Source organism: Nicotiana tabacum, chromosome 5 (genome assembly GCF_000715075.1).
Source record: "Nicotiana tabacum cultivar K326 chromosome 5, ASM71507v2, whole genome shotgun sequence".
In the NCBI taxonomy this organism is placed as follows: domain Eukaryota; kingdom Viridiplantae; phylum Streptophyta; class Magnoliopsida; order Solanales; family Solanaceae; genus Nicotiana; species Nicotiana tabacum.
This window is the reverse complement of record NC_134084.1, coordinates 140,364,077-140,383,387: the sequence shown is the minus strand read 5'-3', so window position 1 is coordinate 140,383,387 and position 19,311 is coordinate 140,364,077. Positions and strand designations below refer to the sequence as shown.

The 19,311-nt window shown below is 33.2% G+C and overlaps 2 long non-coding RNA genes across 2 annotated transcripts; both read right to left on the bottom strand.

Annotated features, from left to right (window-relative positions):
- Positions 1-789: 789 nt before the first annotated feature.
- Positions 790-2,601, bottom strand: LOC142181253 (uncharacterized). The gene is made up of 3 exons (XR_012709854.1): positions 2,445-2,601; positions 2,011-2,135; positions 790-1,120 (listed from the first exon to the last, which is right to left on the bottom strand). It is a non-coding gene; the product is annotated as an uncharacterized LOC142181253 (long non-coding RNA).
- Positions 2,602-14,535: 11,934 nt separating this feature from the next.
- On the bottom strand, positions 14,536-16,347 carry LOC142181252 (uncharacterized). The gene is made up of 3 exons (XR_012709852.1): positions 16,191-16,347; positions 15,757-15,881; positions 14,536-14,866 (listed from the first exon to the last, which is right to left on the bottom strand). It is a non-coding gene; the product is annotated as an uncharacterized LOC142181252 (long non-coding RNA).
- Between the last annotated feature and the right edge of the window lie 2,964 nt (positions 16,348-19,311).

Sequence of the window (19,311 nt, the reverse complement as noted above, 5' to 3'; positions counted from 1 at the left end):
TCACAACTAAATGAGCTTCAAGTTTATTTGTCGCTGGGACTTGAATCATAAAATCTCGACGGCTCTTTCGATGTTTTGGAATGGTGGAAGGACAAACAAAAACACTATCCGGTTCTTTCAAGGATAGCTCGAGATATTTTAAGTGTTCAAGCTTTAACAGTGGCATCGGAGAGCGCTTTCAGTCAAGCGAGACTTCAAATCGGTGATCATACAGCATCTATGAGGGAGATCTTGGAAAAATCGGTACTCTTCAGAGATTGGATCCGTCCGAAAAGAAGAAATTTTGGACTTGCAGAATCACAACCGGAGATAGACAAAGCTTATGAAGAAATGCTAGCGGAACTTGTGCAGGATGCTGCTTCGCCCGGAAGTGGTAATGAACAAGCTTCTTTTATACCACCACCAACGGAAATTCCTCCGGACCTTGAAGGATTTATGAGATTTGTTAGAGATAATACATAGACTAATATGTAACTTGTATTTTGGCACATCTTCCTTAGTTTTTTTTCTTTTTAATGGTGGTAGTAGTACCTTTTTGTGCTCATTCCATTGGGGGGAGGAATACTAATAAAGATATTGCCATTTTTTGTTAATGTCGTAATAATAAAAATTATAAGACATTCCCTTGAATATTTCTTTGCAATTTATTTTGTGTTTAAATTTGATATAGTATATATTATATATCTAATACATATAAAACTATATATATATATATATATAGCTATATATGATTATATATACATATGTTTTGGGGAATATATTCTGGAGTAAAAGATAACACCCTCCTCCTCAGCATAAATTCCCAACTTCTCTGTAATATTTTGCAGCTTCACTTCAGCATCAAAACTACAAAGACAATCTATAGCAGTATTCTTATTACTTCTATGGGGAATGTAGGAGAAGAAGGAAAAGTGTCATTAAAATTCGGGAAATGCATAGTGATAAGGAGAAAGGAAGGTGAGAATGGTGCTACGAGCAAAAATAATATTTAAAACTAAAATTACTTAATTAAGGAGAAAGAAGCAAAAGAAAATTGAGAAATTGCTTGATCAGAACACAATATATAGCTTCTTCTACCCCAATGACACTTCTCTTCATAATACTTAGCTTCTTCCAATTCCTAGCAAATGGCACGAAGAGAAGTTATCATATAAACACAATAATATCGTCAAACAGACGCTGACAAGAAAAAAAAACCTGCATTATTGAAATTTTTTGTAGGTGTAGAAGGAATGCCATTAGCACAATATAAAGCAATTCTCTCATCAATTCAGCAATATAATTCTGCCCAGTCTTTGATTACTAAAGTTGGCGTGGCTTTTAGTAACTAAATAACCAAGATTAAGATGTATCGTGAAAGAATTTTTTTAGTGTTATCTAATAGGTGCCCTATTTCAATCTTTATGTCAAAAACTATTTTCATGTACTACAAATTATCTCTCCTTTACAACAAAAGGAATCATTAATTACATAGACAAAAGATAATAAACTTTGAATAGAAGCTTCATTCATCTGACAAGTTATACGATTTCCTAGCATTTTTTTGAGTCAAATAAAGAAAAAGAACTAATACATTATATTTCCAAGCCTCAATTTGACAGGTCTTAGCTGTTTCTTGAATTCAAGTAAAAGCTAGTGAAAACTATTTCAAGCTTTATATTCATATTATTCTTTATTTTAACATGTGACCTTTTACCTATAACAATTTCATCGAAATTGTCTCCATCCATGTAATTCATTAAATTTTACAAAGGTAAACTGAAATCTCTAGAGTTCTTGTTCAATTCTTGAAACAATAAAAAAATTTAAGAAAAAATGATTTGTTTATGTGGATATATCTTTGACAGATTTTATAACATAATTTTTCCTTTGTGCATTAATTATAAGTATATAAGTATATTTATTTCTATTATAAGAGACTCAAATTTAATACTTTGCAATTTTGTTCTTACTTAAAGAATGTAAAAAAAAATTATATACAAAGAGATATGAAGCCATAATTGCACCAACCAAAGGTCACTCTTTTATTGAACTCAGATAAAATCGCAAAACCTGGAAAGAGAATATCCCCAAAGCCAATCAAGCCATAGCCATAATAAGGATTAGAAGATTAGATAGTTGAGAACTCTTAGAAGCTACAAAAAATTTAAAAAAAGAACTGAGTCATATTTCATCCCATACAGTTTAAAGAAAAACATATATAGTAAAACTATTTAAGAAATAAAAGTTTATCGCAAAGAACAAACAGAAGGGAACATAAACAAAATCCCAGAATATTGGATACCAATACAAGGAATACCAACCAAAAAATCTCAAAAATAAGGAAGAGATAATCAAATCACAAAATCAGAGAGAGGCGATTTACCTCTGGCAGTAATAGAAATAAGAGAAACAGAAACTGAAGGGAAAAATTAAAATACTGAAGAGCAAAGGAAGAATTTTACCTTGGGCGAGGGGAGGAAGAAGAGGAGAAGAAGAAGACCCTGTAAGGGAAGAGAAGATTTGCGATAAGGATTAAGAGAAGAGCCATTTAAGAGCAGTAAAAGAAGCAATCGTTTCTTTTATAGGGAAAATAAGCGACTGTTAAGTTTTCTTTATTGAAAAACTTTTTTTCATCAGTTTTAAAAGGAAAAATGTCAAAAAAGAATTACAATAAAGATTAATGTCAATGCTGGGCTGAGAGAGGTGTCACATCATCCTCTCTTAGACCCAACTTCATATATATATATATAGGAAAGAATAATCAGAAGATCCATAGAGATTGTACACTCATATTATTTGAAATCAAATACTATGATTGTTGAAATATTTTTCGATCTTGATTTTATTTTCTTGACGAAATTTGTTATCTACACCTATATATGATAAATATATGTTGATTATGTATAAAATATGTATATTTTTTATATTAAGTAACTATTATTTATGAGCGATTATATTGTGTAGTATTCCCAAGTAATTAATAATTAATGGATCGACAATTATTACTAAGTGCCTGATGGGCTAGCTGGAAGATATAACCCACAAACAAATTTTAGGAGTAGACCTCCCTTGTACCCTGTTCAGATTGTGGATTAGTTTAACATTAAATATATTTGTTAATTTTTTTAACATTAAATTTATATTTTAATTTATTTAACATGCTTGAAATATTAATTATTTTAACATTACTTTGGTTAATTAGTTTAACACACGCTTTATGTTAATTTATTTAGCATGAAATCAATATTAATTAGCTTAATATTAACAATACTTATTAATTTGTTTAACATGTATAATATTTTAATTAGTTTAACATTAAAGTAAAATTTATGTGAATTTGTATAGCATGTAATAAATGTTAATTAGTTTGACATTAATTTTATTTGCATGCTAGTATAAGTTATTTGTTAACTTATGATCCAAATGGGATTGTAAAATCATGATTAGATAATTATGTTGTCTTAAACATGATTAAGACGCTTATCTAGATAATTGAATAAGTTAATTTTCATAATATTTTAATTTTTGGACGATGATTGGGAACATAGTGAACTTTCGACTCCATAATTAATATATGTGTTTATTAACTTAATCAATTGATGCTTAGTGTCATAATATGTATGTATGTAGAACATCGTGCCTTGCGTTATTTTTTTACATGATCCTCATTTTATTTTTTATTTTGTTAAAGAAAGACTACTACTTCAAAAAACATTGTTGTTGAGCTCAACAAAGGGTTGAAACTCAATGGTGACAATTATGAAACCTGGAGCTTGAAAGTCCAGTATGTGCTAGAGGAGCAAGAGGCTCTGGAGGCCATCAACAATGTCATGAATGAGCCTGAGGAAGTCAACATTGCTCAGCATAGGCGTGAGTATGAAGCCTATGACAGTTGGAAGAAAAGGAACTCAATTGCTCGCATTACATTGTTGAGCACCTTAGATGATGACATTCTAAGGGAGTTTAAGGATCACCAAAGAGCTATGGATCTTTGGAATTCTTTGAGGAAAAGGTTTGGTACCTGTTCCACTGCAAGGCTGAGATCCTTAACGTTCAAATTTGACTCATATAAGAAACGCTCAGAACATTCAATGAAAATACATCTGAAGCATTTGACCCATAATGAGCGAATCACAACTCTGGAAGATGTCCTGAGACACCTTGAGTTAGAGGAGGAACGACTTGAGGCTGCAAAGTCAATAGCTGAGTTGCACATGGCAACAACCTCCAAAAACAAGAGTAATTCAAAGAAAAGAAACTGGGGAAAGAAGAGAGGGTCATCTCAAGTTCAGCTTGCTAAAAGAGAAAAGACTGAAAAAGGCAAGAACAGACGTCCCAAACGTGTGAAAGTTGCTAAAGTGAAATGCTATAATTGTGACAAGAAGGGTCACTATGCTAGAGATTGCTCTGAGCCTCCTAGAAAGGGATTTCACGATGCTCGAATTAGTGAAATTTGTGTTTTTAGTTCTGTTTTTCTAACTAAATCTAATCTTTTGTGGATTGTAGACTAATGAGCAACAGACCACATAGCCTGGAAACATAGTGCCTTTGTTGAATTTCGGCGAGTTACACGTAGAGCAAAGTATATATATAGAGCAAAGTGTATATATGTAGGCAACAACAATAAAGTTGTTGTTGAAGGGATCGGTACATGCAATTAGTCCTGCATGGTGGTCGAGACCTAATACTACACGATGTTCTCTTTGCACCAACAATTCGTCGGAATGTTATTTCAGTTTCAGTTTTGCTTAAGTTAGGATTTGACTTGTTTTGTCATGGCAATTCTACCAAGTTGACTTTTGGTTCAACTTTATTTGGTTTTGATCATGTGACCGGAGGTTTAATTATTATGGATTTGAATTATGATTCATTTAATAATAATGCTAGTTTTTCTATGTTTGTTTCTTCACATAAATATGATAGTGATGTAAACATATGGCATGCTAGACTTGGTCATATTGACCAACAAAGAATGCAAAGGTTAGCAAAACAAGGTTTGCTTTCCAGCATTAAACATGTGGAATTGTCCACTTATGAAAATTATCTAGCTGGAAAATCTGCAAAAAAAACTTTAGGTCTGGCAACTAGAGTCGAATATCCTTTGCAATTAGTCTATTCGGACATCTTTGGGCCTATGAATGTTAGGTCTAGGCATGGAGCAAGTTATTTCATCACATTTATTGATGACTTTACCCGTTTCAGTTATGTCTGTTTGATTTCCCATAAATCAGAAGCAATAAGTTGCTTCATAAGCTATATGAGCTTAGTGGAAAATCAATTAGACAAGAAGATAAAAGCTCTTCGAACTGATCGTAGTCTTGAATATTTATCAACTCAGTTTAATAATTTATGTGATGAAAAGAGAATAGTTCATCAGTTGACTATCCCAAATACTCCACAACAAAATGGTATTGCGGAGAGAAGAAACAGAACGCTCCTAGAAATGGTTAGGTCAATGATGGAACAAGCTAACATCCCAATTAGTTACTAGGATGATGCATTGCTTACTACCACCTTTGTACTTAACCAAGTGCCTACAAAATCAGTTACTACCACTCCATATGAGTTATGGACTGGAAGACAACCCGACCTAAGTATATTAAGACCTTGGGGTTGTGCTGCCTATACACATGATTTCTCTCACAAATATGATAAATTGGGCCCGAGGGGAAAGAAAAGTATCTTTATAAGATACTCTGAAACCTCAAAGGGTTATGTGTCTATAGGTCAGCAAGACAGTGGGAGTGTAACTGAGTTTGAATCACGGGATGTCACATTCTTAGAGGATGAGTTCCCTAAGAAGGGGTAGGTCAAGACCTACCTTATTTGAGATAATGGATCAAGAAGTACAAGGATCACTTCATTCGAGTGGGAGAATTTTAGCAGATGATGAATTAGTTTCTCATCAAAAAACCCCTTTATCATCAAATGCGAATGAAAGTAATCCTTTTACATTTAGTGGAAGTGACCAAATGGAACTTGTTCTAAGTGGGAGCGATATGGTCATAGATATTGTTCCAAGTGGGAGCGGGATGAATGATCTTGATCCGAGTGGGAGCAACATTGATCCAAATGGGAACAGTGATGAATCACAAATAAGGTGTGGTTCTCGTAAAAGATTCCCCGCCGACGATTTGATACTGAAGGCATCAAACTATTTATGATGCTCCTACAAGAAGAAAACTATCCTAAAAATGTAAAAGAGGCTCTCTCAGGTCTTTCTAAGGATAGATGGACAAAAGCAATGGAAGATGAATTGGAGTCTATGAGAGTTAACAAAGTTTGGGAACTAGTTGACCTCCTTGAAGGACGCAAAGCAATTGGGAGCAAATGGATTCTCAAAATTAAGCTCAAGGCTAATGGCACAGTTGAGAAATATAAGGCTCGACTGGTGGCGAAAGGGTATACACAGCAAAAAGGAATAGACTACGAAGAGACTTTCTCACCTGCTGTACGATTTACCTCGGTTCGCTTGGTTTTAGCTATTGTTGCAAGCTTGGATCTTAAATTACATCAGATGGATGTAAGGACTGCCTTTCTCAATGGAGAACTAGATGAAGAAATCTATATGGAACAACCTGAGTGTTTCATTGAAAAGGGCCACGAACAAAAGGTTTGTAGACTTTTGAAGTCTATTTATGGCCTCAAACAATCTTCAAGGAAGTGGTATATATGCTTTCAAAATGTTCTTGTATCCAATTATTTTACCATGATGGATAAAGACCATTGTGTTTATACCAAGAGATCAAGAAACAAGCTTGTAATTTTAATATTGTATGTAGATGACATACTTATAGCTAGAAATGATAAGGAGTTTATAACCGAGATAAAGTCATGGTTATCATCCCAATTTAAGAAGAAAGATATGGGTAAAGTTGCATATATTCTTGGAGTTAAGATTTCAAGAGATCGTCCAAAGAAACTATTATATCTCTCACAAGAGAATTACATTAGAAAAGTTCTTGAACGATTTAATATGCAAAATAGTAGCCCAGTTGAAACTCCTATAAGTAAAGGCCATACCATGGGAAGTCAGATGTGTCCTAAGACTCATAAAGAGACAGAAAGAATGAGCCGAGTTCCTTATAGGAGCGCAGTCGGAAGTCTAATGTATGCTATGGTATGCACTAGACCTGATATCTATCAAACAGTTGGCTTGGTAAGTAGATATCAAACCGACCCAGGTTTAGCACATTGGCAAGCAGTAAAGAGGATCATGAGATATCTGAAGGGAACTATTGATTATGCCCTTTGTTATCAAGGCGGCAAGGATCTGCGATTAGTTGTATATAGTGATGCTGATCATAGAGGAGATCTATATGAGAGGAAGTCTACCTCGGGATGTGTTTTCTTACTCAGTGACGGCACCATATCATGGAGTAGTAAGAAACAATCATGTGTATCACTATCTATGATGGAAGCCAAATACGTGGCTCTCGCATCAGCAGCACAAGAAGCCGTTTGGTTGAAAAGGTTCTTGGATCACTTGTTGGATATCACTAAAAATACTGAACCAGTATTAGTATACTGTGATAGTGAGGCTGCAATATCCTCCACCAAGGATCCAAAGTTTCATTGTAAAATCAAACATATAGATATCAAGTATAAATATGCGAGAGACATGGTTAGACGCAAGGTAGTGAATGTGAAGTATGTGTCTACAAAAGATATGTTAGCATATCCATTGACCAAGCCTTTGTCTAGAGATGTATTTGTGAGACACGCTAGGTCTCAAGGCTTGCGTAGACTCTAAGATACTTTATTTTGTTATTTATTTTCTCGAGTTCACAAACTGATGTTCTTTAATTATCAATAAAGTTAATTTACATACATACATATTTTAATCGTTGAATGTTATGTGCATTCTTTATTTTTTTGATAAGTATGTCGGGTAGACAAGAGATTGGCCTTCTCACACAGGCAACCGCCTCCTTATCTTAGTGATGTGAGGAGATGAGACATGGTTTTAAGCAAAATTATCATAAGGATAATTTGAGAGATATTCGCTTAAAATTAGAATGTCGCTTAAACAATGACATAAGGTCATTAGGGTGAACGTTGTTCACCTAGTCTACTTTGTGAGCCAGATGCGAGTTAAAAATAATATTGTAGATAAAAGAATTCAAATTTAGATACTTATGGTGTCTAAATATCATTTGTACAACATTCTTTATGAGATAAAGACATATGCTCCTTGGGAAAAGGGAGAAAATGTTGTAGCACACGTTTCATACCATGTGTGCTAATGTTGACCAATTGGATTAACATAAGTCCATTCTCAACTTATTGTTGTGTGAGACCTAGAGCTTTTATGATAGCTCAAGATTTTGTACCCTTAGAGACTCCGATCAGATATTTGAGACTTAGTGTGATGTTTAGCTATCTTAGTTTATTTCCAAAAAGACCATGTACATAGATTCGGTCTAGCGGAGCATATCTAGAAAATCCATCATACTAATGTTAAGGGAATCGTGAGAAGAGGAAGATCATTGATGGAATCTTATTTATTTGTATTCACTAGTGCACCAATTATAACTTATGAATTATGATTGTGAATACAAGAAATAATGATATACGAGATTTTGAGACTATATCAAATGTGATTTACATGATCTAGGGTACTGCATATTTTATGATCTACTTGCAGGTTTGCACTCGACGAGAGGCTATATACTCCTAACAGATGTATAGCACTTAGCTCTCACAGTATGTTGGTCGCACGGTCTACTTCTCTGTATGAATGATTGAGGAGATGAGTTGAGAATATGTTTCTCAAGCTAGATGAGCACTCCCATTATGTGTGAGTGGGAGATGTAGGAAATATTGGGTCCACCCACAAGAGGTGCTCTAAGGCCCAATAGAGTTATTAGTTAACCCTAATATTCCTTATATAAGTACACTTAGTATGTACACTAAAAACATGACTCTGAGCAGTATTTTTCCTACGCTCTCTCTATCTCACAATCAAACTAGGGTTTAGACTGTGGGATTGGGGATTGCTCCAACTCACTGTGACAACCACCGCCGACCAGTAATTCCAGCCACGGTTCATCCGTTTTCGCTTCCGCTTCACGAAGAACAAGTAAGTTCTCGTTTTACGATTTACGTGTTATCTAATGTGTTTAGATTATCGCGTGTTCCTTCAATATCATATTAATATTCAGTTAACACAACCACACCTAATCTGAATTTACAGAGTGTTACAAATAAAGTAGGGGAAAAAAAGAATTAATAGCCTTCGAGTGTATTAAAGAAACTAAAGTGTGACTCGTTCTTTGATTCAATAGTTTCAATTTCCAACATACTAGTAAATTAAATGGTTACTTTGTATAACAAATATATGAGGTAATATAGGAACGTTCCACATTTTAGTTGTTGAAAACAAAAACCACTAGTTCCGTCAACAATTGGAAATCTAACTTGTACACTATATATTGAAGAGTGGTGGAATGATGAATGTTCATTCACCATTTGTTAGAGGTAGGGGTTTTCAAGAAAAATTGAAAAAATAAAAATAAACCGACTTAAAAGATTGATATATATATATATATATATATATATATATATATATATATATGTGCATGCGCGCACTCTTTGATTTGGTTTGTCATTAGGAAAGATTGAATCAAACCGGCATATAAATATATTAATTTTTAATAATTTTTCTTTAATAATTAGTGTAGACATATTTGTGATCCTTATTTGAGATGTTGTTTAATATAACTATCACAAAGGATTTGTTTTTGTTTTTGTTTATCTAAATGCTTAATCCCAACGTGTATGGTCACTTTTCTTTTCTTTTTTTTTTTTTTTTTTTTTTACAAGTGTCTTTTAGATACTTCAATCTCTCTTCCAATTATGGTAGTATATCTTTTTTAATTTTGAGATATTATTTTATTGATAATTCCTGAAGTAGACCGATCCTATCATTGTTTAGGTTTTATATTCAGTTTTGCATTCAGCATTATAAATTATTTGGAATCATTTGCTTATTCTTTTTAATTATTAAAAATTTGGTTATGTTATAAAGTATAGTGTGATTGAAATTTATGAAAGTGGCTAATTATTATGTATCACGGAGAAATTTATCACATAAGCATATGAAACAGATCGAGATTTATCCATTCGTTCGATTCTTGCTAGACATATAATTGACTTTTAGAGAGCAACCTTTTATATATCCTTGAAGATACTTAATTACCATTTTCTGTCCTCAATGCTAGTTTAGGATCAGAAAAAGTTTATCCCTAAAAATTGTATTTCTTTAGGCACCACAACAGGCAAAATAGGCTATTAAAATCTTGGCCAAACAAGTTATTAGTCGACTCGAAAGAAGTAGAAATGGACGGTTCCGTACTTGATGTTAAACAGACCACCTTACCAGAAGCGTAGGAGGAAATTACACTGGTCGTGATATAACTGAAAAGTCATCGCATAAATGACCAAGACAAAATCCCTTTATAAATCTCGGGGCTTACGCCTTATCCTGTGTTAAAATAAAATGTCCCATCTTACGCCGCTGACTTTTAAAACATTTATACGAACAGAAGACTCGTTGCTCCCCGAAGGAAAAACTATGTTGTATAGCCGCTTCAAAAAATAATAACCGATAAAATACATATTTTTTTATATATTAATGTATAATATACATATGTTATACACAATTCTTATATATATATTTTATATTTTTTACCGATCGATTAAACGTGTAACTTGCATAAATATTGTACGGGGCGTCCTATTTGGTCGGCCCCATTTAACCTACACCTATTTTTTTTAAAATTTTAATTTGTACCCACTTTTTAAACAACTTCAGCCCCCTTTCTCCTCCTCCTTCTCCTCCTTCGTTTTCTTCTTTCTTCTTCTACAACGATGACTTCAACATTGTTCTCTTTGATTAATGAAGCTAAAGCAAATATACTGAGGACTTCCACTTGGATTATTATAATATTAAAAATCCCAAACCAAGAGACAATAAAAGTTATTTGAAATTTCAGTTCTGTATTTGTGAATTTCGATGAAACAAACTAAAGTGGCATATGTCAAGCCGGCAATATTATTAAATACATTATGTCGTCTCTTTTTACAATAAGGGTGTATTGTAGGCCGGGCCCAGCCCGGGACCGGCCTGAGACCGCGGGCCAAATGGGCCGGTCTCGAATGGGCCGGTCTTTAATGGTGCATAAGTCCGAGGCGGGCCGGTCCAACCCAAATAGCCCGTGAGCCCGGGACCGTTAAGCCCGGAATCGGCAGGAGGGCCTAGGCCGGTTCAACCGGGCCCCAACGGCTATTTTTTTAAAAATAAATTTTATTTAAAAAAAATGACCAACGGTCATATTTTAAAAATCTAGCCATTGGTCTTCAATTTCCAACCGTTTGGAAGTTTAAAAAATAGTCATTTGGCCCCCAAACTTTGTTTTAACCCCAAACTTTTTATAATTACACTTTTTTCCAATTCTCAACTATAAATACCCCCTCATTCTTTCATTTTTACTCACAAATTCATCAATCTCTCTCTAATTTTCTTTTATAATTGCTTACTTTATTATTGCAATTTCGTGAAAAATTGTGAAGTTGGTGAATTGAAGTATTCAAGTCTTCAACGATATTCAATTTTCAAGAAGTTGTTCGTCAATTCGGTAAAGTCGTTCCAACTCTTAAGTTTTAATATTATAGTTTTGTTTGTTTTATTTAGTATAATTATAACTAATATGGACTTTTCTTTGAAAAAAATATTTGGTGGTAAGGGTAAGGGAAAATCTAAAATTGGTGAATCTAGTCGCCAAGCTACTACTCTTTCCCCGGCTCCTCGACCCAACCTGTTACTCGTCCTCCTCCACCTATTATTCTTGATAGTGATAACCCTTGTTTTCAATTTTTCGATAGTCAATTTTGCTATGATGTTGCACCAGGTCAACAATTAAATGAAAAAGTTATGAATGTTCTTTATCCTAATCAAACTATCTTTGAAAATGATGAGGAAAATGATGATTTAGATGAAACGCAACCAGATTTAGATAATACACCTATTAGTCCTGTTAATAACCCAACTGATGCACCGCTTGACCCTCCTGTAGTAACCCCTACTTTTAATAGACAACCTTCTAAACGGCCCGAAACATCTCTTGTTTGGCACTTTTTTACTCAACTAAGAGAACAAAATAAGGCTAAGTGTAAAACTTGTTGGTCTTTGTTGGTTCATAAATTTACTGGAGACCGTAGCGGTACAGGTAGTTTGACTAGACACATAAAGACATACCCTAGAGATAAAGCTAGATATTTACAAATGAAAGTTGCGCAAGAGGGGACAAGTATAGATAGTACGGTTAACCCTAGTACAGGGTCAAATCTAGTTCAACCGGGAATTAACACTGTTATCGGTGACATTTTATATTATGATCCAATTAAAGATCATGAAGAATTGGCAAAAATGGTTACTGTTATGTGTTTACCCTATAGTTTTCCTTCTAACCCTCAATTTGTGCATTATATTAGAAGAGTTTTTAATCCTACTTATAAAGGATGGCCTCGCGCAACCGTAAAGAGCGATATTTATAAATATAAACATGAATATGAACAATATTTGTGCTATTTATTTACTCATATAGATTGTCGCATTGCTATTACTACTGATATTGGTAGAAGTGGTAATGACTATGATTATCTAACTGTTACAAGTCATTAGATAGATGAGGACTGGATAATGCAAAAGCGCATTATTGCTTATAGAATAATTAATTCACGCCACACAAGTAAGTTTATTGCTAACACAGTTGCAGATATTTGTAGATATTTTTGCATTAGAGATAAAATTATGTCGGTTTCAATGGATAATGCTTCTAGTAACACTAACGCTATAGGTTTGCTTACAACTACACTAAATCCTGCATTTAGTAATATTTTTCATGTTAGATATATTTGTCATAGTTACCATTTAATCGTTGGTGATGGTATGAAAGTTTTAAATGTAGAAATTGAAAAGGTTAAAATGGATCTTAATAGACTTTTTTATTCAAACTGTAGAAGTAGACTTAGAAACTATTTTAAAAAATGTGATGAATTTGGCCTTAGAGAAAGAAAGGTTCCTAAACCTTGTCCGACTAGATGGAATTACATGTATGAAAGTTTAGTTGTTGCATATGAATATAGGAACCCAATAAGCGCAATGTATAATGCTCGTGTAGGTGATGGTGATGATGATGATGATGATGAGCACCTTACAAATCAAGATTGGACTAATGTTAAAATGCTTGTAGACTTTTTAGAACAATTTCATGTTGCTACAAATGAATTATCTGGGCAATATTATCCTACTATTTCTAACTGTTTAGTTTATATTGCAGCACTTGCAGATTTGTTTACTCAATTTTCAGAGGATGAGGTAATTTATCAACTTGCTATTGATCCTAAGAAAGCTAAGTTTAAAAAATATTTTTTCCCTATCTCCCCTATTTTTGGTGTTGCTGCAGTGTTAAATCTTACAATGTAATTAGGAGGTCCTCACTTTTGGTATTCAAAAATTTATAACGCTTTATCACTTTCAGCTGAGGAATATGCTACACTTGGAGATGCAAAAACCTCAATTAAAATAAATGCTCAAACAATTTATAATGCTTATCAACTTGCCTTAGATCATGCTATACCAAATGTTCCAACTCCTACTTCGTCTAGTTCGCAATCATCTAAAAGAATTGCGGGCCTAAAAGCCCTTAGTTCTTGAACGGAGTTCAGGGGTTCTCAAGGAGATAATATTGGTGATAGTTCACAACTAAATGAGCTTCAAGTTTATTTGTCGCTGGGACTTGAATCATAAAATCTCGACGGCTCTTTCGATGTTTTGGAATGGTGGAAGGACAAACAAAAACACTATCCGGTTCTTTCAAGGATAGCTCGAGATATTTTAAGTGTTCAAGCTTTAACAGTGGCATCGGAGAGCGCTTTCAGTCAAGCGAGACTTCAAATCGGTGATCATACAGCATCTATGAGGGAGATCTTGGAAAAATCGGTACTCTTCAGAGATTGGATCCGTCCGAAAAGAAGAAATTTTGGACTTGCAGAATCACAACCGGAGATAGACAAAGCTTATGAAGAAATGCTAGCGGAACTTGTGCAGGATGCTGCTTCGCCCGGAAGTGGTAATGAACAAGCTTCTTTTATACCACCACCAACGGAAATTCCTCCGGACCTTGAAGGATTTATGAGATTTGTTAGAGATAATACATAGACTAATATGTAACTTGTATTTTGGCACATCTTCCTTAGTTTTTTTTCTTTTTAATGGTGGTAGTAGTACCTTTTTGTGCTCATTCCATTGGGGGGAGGAATACTAATAAAGATATTGCCATTTTTTGTTAATGTCGTAATAATAAAAATTATAAGACATTCCCTTGAATATTTCTTTGCAATTTATTTTGTGTTTAAATTTGATATAGTATATATATTATATATCTAATACATATAAAACTATATATATATATATATATAGCTATATATGATTATATATACATATGTTTTGGGGAATATATTCTGGAGTAAAAGATAACACCCTCCTCCTCAGCATAAATTCCCAACTTCTCTGTAATATTTTGCAGCTTCACTTCAGCATCAAAACTACAAAGACAATCTATAGCAGTATTCTTATTACTTCTATGGGGAATGTAGGAGAAGAAGGAAAAGTGTCATTAAAATTCGGGAAATGCATAGTGATAAGGAGAAAGGAAGGTGAGAATGGTGCTACGAGCAAAAATAATATTTAAAACTAAAATTACTTAATTAAGGAGAAAGAAGCAAAAGAAAATTGAGAAATTGCTTGATCAGAACACAATATATAGCTTCTTCTACCCCAATGACACTTCTCTTCATAATACTTAGCTTCTTCCAATTCCTAGCAAATGGCACGAAGAGAAGTTATCATATAAACACAATAATATCGTCAAACAGACGCTGACAAGAAAAAAAAACCTGCATTATTGAAATTTTTTGTAGGTGTAGAAGGAATGCCATTAGCACAATATAAAGCAATTCTCTCATCAATTCAGCAATATAATTCTGCCCAGTCTTTGATTACTAAAGTTGGCGTGGCTTTTAGTAACTAAATAACCAAGATTAAGATGTATCGTGAAAGAATTTTTTTAGTGTTATCTAATAGGTGCCCTATTTCAATCTTTATGTCAAAAACTATTTTCATGTACTACAAATTATCTCTCCTTTACAACAAAAGGAATCATTAATTACATAGACAAAAGATAATAAACTTTGAATAGAAGCTTCATTCATCTGACAAGTTATACGATTTCCTAGCATTTTTTTGAGTCAAATAAAGAAAAAGAACTAATACATTATATTTCCAAGCCTCAATTTGACAGGTCTTAGCTGTTTCTTGAATTCAAGTAAAAGCTAGTGAAAACTATTTCAAGCTTTATATTCATATTATTCTTTATTTTAACATGTGACCTTTTACCTATAACAATTTCATCGAAATTGTCTCCATCCATGTAATTCATTAAATTTTACAAAGGTAAACTGAAATCTCTAGAGTTCTTGTTCAATTCTTGAAACAATAAAAAAATTTAAGAAAAAATGATTTGTTTATGTGGATATATCTTTGACAGATTTTATAACATAATTTTTCCTTTGTGCATTAATTATAAGTATATAAGTATATTTATTTCTATTATAAGAGACTCAAATTTAATACTTTGCAATTTTGTTCTTACTTAAAGAATGTAAAAAAAAATTATATACAAAGAGATATGAAGCCATAATTGCACCAACCAAAGGTCACTCTTTTATTGAACTCAGATAAAATCGCAAAACCTGGAAAGAGAATATCCCCAAAGCCAATCAAGCCATAGCCATAATAAGGATTAGAAGATTAGATAGTTGAGAACTCTTAGAAGCTACAAAAAATTTAAAAAAAGAACTGAGTCATATTTCATCCCATACAGTTTAAAGAAAAACATATATAGTAAAACTATTTAAGAAATAAAAGTTTATCGCAAAGAACAAACAGAAGGGAACATAAACAAAATCCCAGAATATTGGATACCAATACAAGGAATACCAACCAAAAAATCTCAAAAATAAGGAAGAGATAATCAAATCACAAAATCAGAGAGAGGCGATTTACCTCTGGCAGTAATAGAAATAAGAGAAACAGAAACTGAAGGGAAAAATTAAAATACTGAAGAGCAAAGGAAGAATTTTACCTTGGGCGAGGGGAGGAAGAAGAGGAGAAGAAGAAGACCCTGTAAGGGAAGAGAAGATTTGCGATAAGGATTAAGAGAAGAGCCATTTAAGAGCAGTAAAAGAAGCAATCGTTTCTTTTATAGGGAAAATAAGCGACTGTTAAGTTTTCTTTATTGAAAAACTTTTTTTCATCAGTTTTAAAAGGAAAAATGTCAAAAAAGAATTACAATAAAGATTAATGTCAATGCTGGGCTGAGAGAGGTGTCACATCATCCTCTCTTAGACCCAACTTCATATATATATATATATAGGAAAGAATAATCAGAAGATCCATAGAGATTGTACACTCATATTATTTGAAATCAAATACTATGATTGTTGAAATATTTTTCGATCTTGATTTTATTTTCTTGACGAAATTTGTTATCTACACCTATATATGATAAATATATGTTGATTATGTATAAAATATGTATATTTTTTATATTAAGTAACTATTATTTATGAGCGATTATATTGTGTAGTATTCCCAAGTAATTAATAATTAATGGATCGACAATTATTACTAAGTGCCTGATGGGCTAGCTGGAAGATATAACCCACAAACAAATTTTAGGAGTAGACCTCCCTTGTACCCTGTTCAGATTGTGGATTAGTTTAACATTAAATATATTTGTTAATTTTTTTAACATTAAATTTATATTTTAATTTATTTAACATGCTTGAAATATTAATTATTTTAACATTACTTTGGTTAATTAGTTTAACACACGCTTTATGTTAATTTATTTAGCATGAAATCAATATTAATTAGCTTAATATTAACAATACTTATTAATTTGTTTAACATGTATAATATTTTAATTAGTTTAACATTAAAGTAAAATTTATGTGAATTTGTATAGCATGTAATAAATGTTAATTAGTTTGACATTAATTTTATTTGCATGCTAGTATAAGTTATTTGTTAACTTATGATCCAAATGGGATTGTAAAATCATGATTAGATAATTATGTTGTCTTAAACATGATTAAGACGCTTATCTAGATAATTGAATAAGTTAATTTTCATAATATTTTAATTTTTGGACGATGATTGGGAACATAGTGAACTTTCGACTCCATAATTAATATATGTGTTTATTAACTTAATCAATTGATGCTTAGTGTCATAATATGTATGTATGTAGAACATCGTGCCTTGCGTTATTTTTTTACATGATCCTCATTTTATTTTTTATTTTGTTAAAGAAAGACTACTACTTCAAAAAACATTGTTGTTGAGCTCAACAAAGGGTTGAAACTCAATGGTGACAATTATGAAACCTGGAGCTTGAAAGTCCAGTATGTGCTAGAGGAGCAAGAGGCTCTGGAGGCCATCAACAATGTCATGAATGAGCCTGAGGAAGTCAACATTGCTCAGCATAGGCGTGAGTATGAAGCCTATGACAGTTGGAAGAAAAGGAACTCAATTGCTCGCATTACATTGTTGAGCACCTTAGATGATGACATTCTAAGGGAGTTTAAGGATCACCAAAGAGCTATGGATCTTTGGAATTCTTTGAGGAAAAGGTTTGGTACCTGTTCCACTGCAAGGCTGAGATCCTTAACGTTCAAATTTGACTCATATAAGAAACGCTCAGAACATTCAATGAAAATACATCTGAAGCATTTGACCCATAATGAGCGAATCACAACTCTGGAAGATGTCCTGAGACACCTTGAGTTAGAGGAGGAACGACTTGAGGCTGCAAAGTCAATAGCTGAGTTGCACATGGCAACAACCTCCAAAAACAAGAGTAATTCAAAGAAAAGAAACTGGGGAAAGAAGAGAGGGTCATCTCAAGTTCAGCTTGCTAAAAGAGAAAAGACTGAAAAAGGCAAGAACAGACGTCCCAAACGTGTGAAAGTTGCTAAAGTGAAATGCTATAATTGTGACAAGAAGGGTCACTATGCTAGAGATTGCTCTGAGCCTCCTAGAAAGGGATTTCACGATGCTCGAATTAGTGAAATTTGTGTTTTTAGTTCTGTTTTTCTAACTAAATCTAATCTTTTGTGGATTGTAGACTAATGAGCAACAGACCACATAGCCTGGAAACATAGTGCCTTTGTTGAATTTCGGCGAGTTACACGTAGAGCAAAGTATATATATAGAGCAAAGTGTATATATGTAGGCAACAACAATAAAGTTGTTGTTGAAGGGATCGGTACATGCAATTAGTCCTGCATGGTGGTCGAGACCTAATACTACACGATGTTCTCTTTGCACCAACAATTCGTCGGAATGTTATTTCAGTTTCAGTTTTGCTTAAGTTAGGATTTGACTTGTTTTGTCATGGCAATTCTACCAAGTTGACTTTTGGTTCAACTTTATTTGGTTTTGATCATGTGACCGGAGGTTTAATTATTATGGATTTGAATTATGATTCATTTAATAATAATGCTAGTTTTTCTATGTTTGTTTCTTCACATAAATATGATAGTGATGTAAACATATGGCATGCTAGACTTGGTCATATTGACCAACAAAGAATGCAAAGGTTAGCAAAACAAGGTTTGCTTTCCAGCATTAAACATGTGGAATTGTCCACTTATGAAAATTATCTAGCTGGAAAATCTGCAAAAAAAACTTTAGGTCTGGCAACTAGAGTCGAATATCCTTTGCAATTAGTCTATTCGGACATCTTTGGGCCTATGAATGTTAGGTCTAGGCATGGAGCAAGTTATTTCATCACATTTATTGATGACTTTACCCGTTTCAGTTATGTCTGTTTGATTTCCCATAAATCAGAAGCAATAAGTTGCTTCATAAGCTATATGAGCTTAGTGGAAAATCAATTAGACAAGAAGATAAAAGCTCTTCGAACTGATCGTAGTCTTGAATATTTATCAACTCAGTTTAATAATTTATGTGATGAAAAGAGAATAGTTCATCAGTTGACTATCCCAAATACTCCACAACAAAATGGTATTGCGGAGAGAAGAAACAGAACGCTCCTAGAAATGGTTAGGTCAATGATGGAACAAGCTAACATCCCAATTAGTTACTAGGATGATGCATTGCTTACTACCACCTTTGTACTTAACCAAGTGCCTACAAAATCAGTTACTACCACTCCATATGAGTTATGGACTGGAAGA